At 41.5% G+C, this 9694-nt stretch overlaps 1 pseudogene; it reads left to right on the top strand.

Moving 5' to 3' along the window:
* Positions 1 to 518: 518 nt before the first annotated feature.
* LOC121491208 lies at positions 519 to 9355 on the top strand (annotated as a pseudogene).
* Positions 9356 to 9694: the final 339 nt, after the last annotated feature.

The following is a 9694-nucleotide window of genomic DNA, read 5'->3' as shown; positions in this document are numbered from 1 at the left end:
AGGCACAGGGACTTTTGTAGTTCAGTCAAAGTCATATTAGGATTCTGGAGCTGGAAAAGAAGCTGTGCCTAGAACTGCTAGAAAAGAAGTTAAGTTCTGCAAAAGCATTTTTCTAGAAGTAAGTTCTAACCAGTGCCTCTATTCTTACTTAAAGCATATCAGGAAGCAAAATAAGACAAGATCCTCACTCCTGGGTCACCAGTCACTGCTTTGTTTACCTGAGGCTCAGGTCTAGGACATTCTCAGGATCACTTAGCACCTAGAACTGGCCTCGGCAGATTAACATCTAAGCCACTTGGATTATTTATGGAAATAGACTGATATAAATAATAGTGAAAGGGAAAATAAGGGAAGGGAGAAGAAATGTGTGGGAAATATCAGGAAGGGAGACAGAACATAAAGACTCCTAACTCTGGGAAACGAACTAGGGGTGGTGGAAGGGGAGGAGGGCAGAGGGTGGGGGGGAATGGGTGACGGGCACTGAGGGGGACACTTGACGGGATGAGCACTGGGTGTTTTTCTGTATGTTGGTAAATTGAACACCAATAAAAAACAATTTATTTATAAAGAAAAAAATAAAATAAAATCCTTGGCTTCATAACGAAAGAATGAAAGAATAGAAGGGAAAAAATATACATCACAGTACAAATAACCTAAGTACCAAATACGGCATAAAGTGGGAATTAGAAATAACAATCGACAGTATCATTTATCAAGGTGAAAGTTTTTGAAACAGTTGTGGATTTACCTCTGTATACATTTTATCTTTATTTTAAAAAATATAACATACTTCTTTTGATTCTACAGAGTTCTTTTCAAGATTTGCTTTCTTTTAATTAGTAATGTTTTTTCCTGTTATTTCCTTCTTTGTTGGAGTGCTAGTTAAAACAAATTGTTCCCATAGGTCTTAGATTTTTAAAGTAGATGCAGAGCTGCATATTTGCCTAGGGATACATTTTCTAAACTCCCCCTCACCTCTTTCATTTCTATCTTCTTTTAAGCGTGTCTTCATCCGCCACCATAGCTGGGTGCATCGTTGGGTGTATGTGTCTTTCCTTTATACCTCCTGAACTGAAGCTCAGCCTGATGAGGAACGGGATACTGAGCCCCCTCAGAGTTGAGTTCCTTGCTTGTCTCAGGCAAACATTTAAAAGTAGGAGAATACAGAGTTCCCCTGAAACATCTATAGCCTTCCTGGCTTTACCCCCATCATTCTAAAACCCCACCTCTTGTCCACTTGGATCTGGCTCTTTTTGACTTCCTAGCCATCTACCTAATTTGATCAATTAACTAGTATTAATGGGAAATATCTGGAAGCTGCTTATAGAAGACTTACCAAAGCCCTTGTGGAGAAAATTTCCCTTCGCCTTCTCCTTTTGATGTCTAACCTCCAAGTGACTCCACTGATCTGAATTTCAGATAGTGGATGGAGATGGGATCAGGCCAGTGGGGAACCTACTTAAAATGTCTCTGCAGAGGTATCCTGTCCAATGGGTCTAAAGAACTATTTGAATTTCTAGCAGAAAGTTCCCAATGCTTCAGAGGTGCCAGATGGACAATGAAGCAGTCTGTTTTGCCTCAGGAGAGATACTGCATGAATAGTGGCTCTCTGTACTCTTTGTCGGCATAAACCTCATCTCGTCAGTTTGTCAGGACAATAATATCTAATGATAATTCTCAGCATTTGTCAACTTCAGAGACCTTCGCAAACCCATTTATTTTCAAGACAATCCTGTCAGTGCAGTTTAAGTCCATTGTACATATGGAGATACTGAGGCAGTTTAATAGAGAAGACGAGTCAGAGTGAGAATTAACCCAGGGAACAGTCTATAATTCTTCCCTCCCAGTTTGATACAAAGATATTATTTAGGATTGTGCGAAATGATTATAACACCGAAACTACCAGTTCAATCAAGAAAGAGCACCTGCACTGTAACTCCACTTAGTTTTCACTTGGCCAAAGGTAGCTCTGCAGTAGCAATTGAAAAGATTAAGTCATTGGAAGTCATGGAAAAACTTCTATCACAGATCTTTATGGAAAACAAAGTTTCTGAGGGTTTATCCTTCTGCCACTTTGGTTAAAAGTGGTTTCTACTCACTGGCTTTGCACCTCTTCCCGGAGGAGTCCTGCTTCTCAGCTCAGAAATCTCGGAGCAGGCATGGGCATGCCATGTTTCTTAAATGAGTTGCCTGAGACCCAGAAGATTATTTTTGAAATAAAAATATACACCCAAACTCATTAAAATAATATCAGTAGGAAGGTAGGGCCGAAGTCTAGGACTGGGAAATGGCTGTTACCACGGTAACAGCAGGGTGGGTGGAGTTAACTGACCCTTCCATGGTGAGTTTAAACCAGTAGTTCTCACATGTTTGAGTGCATCAGAATTACTTGGGCTTGTTAAGACACAGGTAATAGGCCCCACCCCCAGATTTTCTAACTCAGTAGGTATGGAGTGGAGCCTTATGATTTGCATTTTTAACAAGTTCTCAGGACTAGTCCAAGAGCCAAATTTGTGCTGCAACTTGTGTTTGTAAGATCAGCAAGCTGATAATGGTTCTTGCAGGTAAGCCTTTGATTCTATGATAGGAAACACTAGCTTTGAACCCCAGTGAAGTGAAATGTCCCCCACAAAGAGAATTGCATTCTTCTTATTAGCATATCTGTATTACAAAAAAATTATACTCATTGTACTTTGAATTTCATCAATAAAACTGTGGAATTTTGATTTCCTCTCTTGTTATGTAAGTAGCTGCATCATATCCTCAATTTTCCCTCTTGGCCACAAAGCTTAAAATATTTACTCTCTGGCCCTTTACAGAAAAAAAAAAATTGCAGACCCCTGGTCTAGCAGATGCCACTGATCTGGAATGACTTTGAGAACTACTGCTCTGAACTGCTTTTATTAAATACCCCTCCTATACCCGCTCTCCTCAGTGTTCATGTTTCGCTAAAGGCCAGGAAGATGTGGAGTCGAACAGAATGTGACAGATGCCTGGGAAGTTTGGGGGGAGTAGAGAGAGAAGTGATTTGAAGGTGTATGATAGATAGTTAGCTTTCAGCACATTTCAAGGAGGGTGACGTTTATTTTGGATGTCACTCCACCTCTCAGAGTTTTTGTCTCTCTGCCATCCTGAGAGCTCTGGGCTTTGGGGGTTCTCTGACTGTCCCCAACTTCTACTGTCCACGCAGAACTTCCTTCCACAGCACACCCGCAGCTCTACAATCAGCTCCCAGTTTCAGTGGCGGGTGAGTAATCTGAAGAGGAAACCTTCAGAATTTACAAGTCTGTGACTGATTTCAGATATTCATGGTACATATCCTTGCGTCCTTTCTCATTTAACATAGGATTGTACGTTGCAATATTATCTGGAAATTAGAACACTGAAAAAAAGTCACTTTTTTAAAAATCCTGACCTTTTGTTGCCCTTACCTCCAATTGTGCTGCCAATAGCAGATTCTCTGTATTCAAAACTGCTGAAGGTGAGAGTTTTTGTTGTAGCTTGTCTTAAAGGAGTACCACCTGACTTCAGTCTGCTAATGAAAATTGGAATTCTCTTCAAGGCAAGCTCTGTCATCTTGACTCGTCCAGCCAATGGATGAGTCAGTCTGGGTCTCCTCTCTGCTTCTTCCTTGAGCTCAAACTGTAAGAAAACCCTGAGGAAAGCAGAGCAATCTCACAACAGGCTAGAGATTGCTTTTGCTAGCATTCCCCTGGCAGAAAATTACTCACACTTTTCCTTTTTTCCTTCTTAAATTTGGACTCACAATTTGGAAGCTCTTTGGGTGTTTAGAGTCGGGAGAGAGAGCAGTTGGGAGAGTGTAACAGTCAAGAGTTCTGGAGTCAGCAGACCTGAACCTGAGTTCTCTCTTTATCACTAACAATGTGAGTTGGGGCACAACACATGGCTACTCTTCACACCAGCTCCATGCGTGTGCAGTGAGTGATGACACAGCTACCAGAGGTGATTGTAAGGATTCAAATAGGTCCTGTGCAGAATTGATAGGATGGCACGTGGCACGTGGCTTAGTGGAGGCTCCATAAATTGTAGCTTTGGTATAATTTTATATAAAGTACTCTATTAACCAGAAGGTAATCGTTTATGTATCTTGGCTCCCCACTGAACCCATCCATTCATCTGTCCACTCACTTGGAAATATTTTTTGAAGACCTATTATAAACCAAGCATGCCCTTGGATTTGGGGAATACAGCGTGAGCAAGGCAGATAAAGCTCCAGCCCTCTCAGAGCCACATTTTAGTGGATTACAAGCTCCTAAAGAGCGAGAATCTGTCCTTGCATCTCATCCAGAGCCGAGCACTGTGCTTAACCTAGAATAGATGCTTTGAAAGTGTTTATTAAAGAATGACTGACTGGGAAATTGACACTTCTGAAAAATGAAAAGAAAAGTCAGCTGTGGTTAGACTCCTGCTCAGCTGTTCCTGGGAGCGGGCCACCCCTTAGAGCAGCATCTCTGAGCGACACTGCTGGGCAGAGATCAGAGCTGGCCATCCTCATCGTTCCAGAGTGGTCTTGCTCTGGCTGCTGTGCCAGGCACCCTGTTGCCAGGGAGGACAAAGGGGAAGTGACGACCCCCGGAGAGATGGCTGTCATTCAGACAATGGTCTTCGGATTAATTGCCGTATGTAATTCATACTAGATTCCAAGTGGCAGCCACACAGAGATTGTTTCCCCACATAGCTAAATGTTCTTTTCATTGCCATGGTATATCGAACAAACTGTTCAGCTGCTAGTGAGTTCTGGGGAAGGAAGTACAAGATGCTGCTGCTATGCATACTGAGAGGCAGAGAAGCTTTCAGATTAGGAAGCAATTAATTAAAGAATAATCATGAAAATGTTCCTGATAATTCACTTCAAGCAGCTACTCACTGTTACTTTATTATTTTGGATAATATTCGTGATTATTGTTTAATTTGTTTTTAATATGGAAGTACAGTTTTATGTAATCCTTTTGTAATTGAGATGCAGTTAGAGGGTCCAGGTGCTCTGAAATACTTCTTTATTCAATTATCCAACTTTGGGAAGAATCTTGTTATGCAATTAACCCAGATTGTTACCACACACATACACATTCTGTCTCTTTATTACATGTAAGCCTAAGTATAAATCTATCTGATATTAATTTTAAGCTTCATAGAAAAAGCCATATTGCTATTTCTATATGAATCTAGCTAATGCTAATGAGTCCATCCCTACTGGGGAAATCCATTTATCAACCAACAAATATTACCTGGGCCATTACCTTGTATAGGTGTGGAAATGGAGTTTTGGGGCTAGTAATAAAAAAAAAAATTACAGAGCTTTATCCTTGCTCTCTAATGCACTTTTAGTTTGTTTGGACAGTAAGACAGCATGGAATGATAACTAACAAAGTATGGCAACAAATGTTGGGTGTCAGATGATAAAATCAAAAAGAATTGCTAGAGAGTCCATAGGAGACAATGACACCCATGGTCACACTTGGCTGTGGAACCCTTGCCCACCTAATTGTGTCCATCTCAGGAATAGAAGGACAGAGGCTGGGAGTATTCCCTTGCTTGTCAGAGTGTGATTGGAAAGCCCACAGCCCCACAACACCTGGGAGTTTATAAGAAATGTAGAATCTCAAGCATTCCCCCAAATTCTGATTGAATCAGAATTTGCCATTATTGACAAGACTCCCAGTGATTCATGGAATCATTCCAATTCATTAAGGTCTGAGAAGCAGAGGTCTAGCTTACAGACCCATAAATAACTTTTTGTTTTTGTTTTTGTTTTAGGGAAAATTAGAGACTCACATCTGCTAATCCCAATAAAAAATAAAAACATTACAGAAAATCATTCATTCACCAAGACTTTATGTATTTTCTGCGTGCTAGATAGACACTTGTTGGTTGGTTTTGTTGCACCTTGTGTGTAAGTACCCAGGTACAGCTTTGGCTGCTCATTACCTCTGATGACTACTGCAGACTCTAAGAGCCAAACAGATTCTTAACCACTCGGGGATATTTCATCATCAAGTAGCAAACTCAGGTCACCCCAAAAAGGAGGATAATTTCTAAGGGCCAAGAGTGGTGCCTGGGGAAGGAGGAATCCTGTCATAGGAGACAGTGCAATAATAGCAAATACAGTTTTGTGCTTGGTTTCCTCCTGTGCTAAAGATTCTCCATCCCGCAGCCTACTTGACATTTCAACTTGTGTGTCTATCAGGCTTGTGAATAATAAATATCCAAAAGGGAATTCTTAATTTTCCCTCTGATTTTCCTCTTCTTGATAAATGTCACTACCATCCATCCAGTTAATAAGCCAAAAAGGAGGAGAAATTGTTTTGAACTCCTTGTTTTTCCTATCCACCACATCTAATCCATGAGTACTTCCTGTCAATCCCACCTTCAGAAATTGACCTTGCCATTATATTATCCCCTTTGGTTCATCTCCCTGGGCACCGCCCACCGCCTTGCCTTGGGGGCTATGCTAGTTACTCAACTGGTCTTCCTGCTTCCATTCTTGTTCTTATCAATCTAATCTCCATAAACAGTCTTAGAAAATGTCATTCTTCGTATCTTTCATCTGCCTGAAACGTTAATGGCTTCCTGTTCATCTTCAAGTAAGGCTGAAACCAACAGGTTCTGTTTGATCTGGGTCCTTGCTGCCCCTCACCCTTACCTCATCACACACTATGCTCCAGCCAAACTGACTTTCTAATCTTCTTTCCACTTGCTTGGCTCTTTTCTACCTTGGAGGCCTTTGCATTGTTCCCTCTGCCTATAGCAGTCTCCCATGGTTGCCTCTTGATCTTTCAGATCAAGAGGCTCAGAGTTAACTGTCCTGCCCTAGAGAGGCTTATCCTGAAGTTCAACAAGTTGACAACCCCAGCCCTGTTCCTTTGATGGTCCTAATGACAATCTCCAATAACATTAAACATTTTTTTTGTTTTGATTATTTGAATCTGCCTCTTCAAATGAGAATATAAATCCACTAAGGGCAGAGACTTCATCTCTCTTGTTTATCTTGATTTCTCAATTCACAAATTTGCGAATGAATGAAAAGTATATTTCCAGATTTGTGTGGCTGAACTTTTGTCCTCTTTCAGAGTAAATAGAAACATTTCTTTATTTGATTACCCAACTTTGATAGGAATCTCATTATTCACTTATTACAGATGAATTAACACAGGTATACACATTCTATCTCTGTACAATATGTAGGCATAACAAGGAGTCACATAGATTTTGAATACAGGAGATAGGTGCCTCTAGTCACCTGATCATCTGAAGAAAGGAGCACGTGCTGAGCACCTAATTCTATAAAGCAGTCAAGAGTTTGCTTCTGGGAACCACTCTAAACAGCAGTCACTTGTGTATAGATAAGCCTCCCTGATTGGACATCTAAGGAAAGAGTGTCCTCGGAGTCCCCACAGCAGACTAGAAGTGTAGGTAAATTCCTATCCCTGTCGGGAGGGGGAGGTGAATCTCTATCTCCAATGCAGGTATACTTGAATCCTTACATCTTGACTTAAACAGAAAGGAAATAAGCCCTCCAGTTTCCTTAAGTGGATTGTTAGGTTCTTTGAAATTTTAAGAAAATTGGTAATTTAAAAAATCACAAACAGCTACCAGTATTCCACACAATACTAAAGAGGTTCACATTTGTCATGTGTGGTGGACAGAACAATGGCTTACCAAAAAGGTCCACATCTTCATCCCCTCCAGAACTTGTGATTATGTTACCTTACAAGACAGGTGTAGTGAGGGACGTTGAGATGGGGACGTTGAGATGGATAATCTCTTGGATTATCTGAAAGCACCCAGTGCCATCATAAGGGTGCTTAAAAAGCATCAGAGAAGGAGAAGTAATGACGAAAGCAGACTGTGGAAGTTAGAGATTTGAAGATATTTTGCGCTTTTTTGCAACGGGTTTCCCACCAGAACACAGGTGTCATGAAAACCGCCGCTAACCCTAAACCAAAATGGGAAAGGAAAAGACTCACATCAACATCGTCGTCATTGGACACGTAGATTCGGGCAAGTCTACCGCCACTGGCCATCTGATCTACAAATGTGGTGGGATCGACAAAAGAACTATCGAAAAATTTGAGAAGGAGGCTGTTGAGGTGGGAAAAGGCTCCTTCAAGTATGCCTGCGTCTTGGATAAACTGAAAGCTGAATGTGAACGTGGTGTCACCACTGATATCTCCCTGTGGAAATTCGAGACCAGCAAGTATTATGTGACCATCATTGATGCCCCAGGACACAGACACTTTATCAAAAACATGATTACAGGCACATCTCAGGCTGACTGTGCTGTCCTGATTGTTGCTACTGGTGTTGGTGAATTTGAAGCAGGTATCTCCAAGAATGGGAGACCCCTGAGCATGCCCTTCTGGCTTACACCCTGGGTGTAAAACAACTAATTGTTGGTGTTAACAAAATGGATTCCACTGAACCACCCTACAGCCAGAAGAGATATAAGGAAATCGTTAAGGAAGTCAGCACCTACATTAAGAAAATTGGCTACAACCCTGACACAGTAGCATTTGTGCCAATTTCTGGTTGGAATGGTGACAACATGCTGGAGCCAAGTGCTAACATGCCTTGGTTCAAGGGATGGAAAGTCACCCGTAAAGATGGGAATGCCAGTGGAACCACACTGCTTGAAGCTCTAGATTTCATTCTGCCACCAACTCGTCCAACTGATAAGCCCTTGGGTCTGCCTCTCCGGGACGTCTACAAAATTGGTGATATTGGTACTGTCCCAGTGGGCCGAGTGAAGACTGGTGTTCTTAAGCCTGGCATGGTGGTCACTTTTGCTCTAGTCAATGTTACAACTGAAGTAAAGTCTGTTGAAATGCGCCATGAAGCTTTGAGTGAGGCTCTTCCTGGAGACAATGTGGGCTTCAATGTCAAGAACGTATCTGTCAAAGATGTTCGTCGTGGCAACGTGGCTGGTGACAGCAAAAATGACCCACCAATGGAAGCAGCTGGCTTCATGGCTCAGGTGATTATCCTGAACCATCCAGGCCAAATCAGTGCTGGATATGCACGTGTGCTGAATTGTCACACAGCTCACATTGCTTGCAAGTTTGCTGAGCTGAAGGAAAAGATAGATCGTCGTTCTGGAAAAAAGCTGGAAGATGGTCCCAAGTTCTTGAAATCTGGGGATGCTGCCATTGTTGATATGGTTCCTGGCAAACCTATGTGTGTTGAGAGCTTCTCTGACTATCCTCCTCTGGGCCGTTTTGCTATTTGTGACATGAGACAGACGGTTGCTGTGGGTGTCATCAAAGCAGTGGACAAGAAGGCAGCTGGAGCTGGCAAAGTCACCGAGTCTGCGCAGGAAGCTCAGAAGGCTAAATGAATATGATCCCCAATACCTGCCACCCCAGTCTTAATCAGTGGTGGAAGAATGGTCTCAGAACTGTTTGTGTCAATTGGCCATTTAAGTTTAATAGTAAAAGACTGGTTAATGATAACAATGCATCATAAAACCTTCAGAAGGAAAGGAGAATGTTTTGTGGACCATTTGGTGGTTTTTTTTTTTTTTTGTGCGTGTGTGGCAGTTTTAAGTTATTAGTTTTTAAAATCAGTACTTTTTATTGGAAACAACTTGACCAAAAATCTGTCACAGAATTTTGAGACCCATTAAAACAAAAGTTTAATGAGAAAAAAAGAAGATATTTTGCTGCATTTATTTATT

The sequence above is a fragment of the Vulpes lagopus genome, chromosome 1 (assembly GCF_018345385.1).
Source record: "Vulpes lagopus strain Blue_001 chromosome 1, ASM1834538v1, whole genome shotgun sequence".
In the NCBI taxonomy this organism is placed as follows: Eukaryota; Metazoa; Chordata; class Mammalia; order Carnivora; family Canidae; genus Vulpes; species Vulpes lagopus.
The sequence above is the reverse complement of the archived record's forward strand: the minus strand, read 5'-3'. Positions and strand labels throughout refer to the sequence as shown.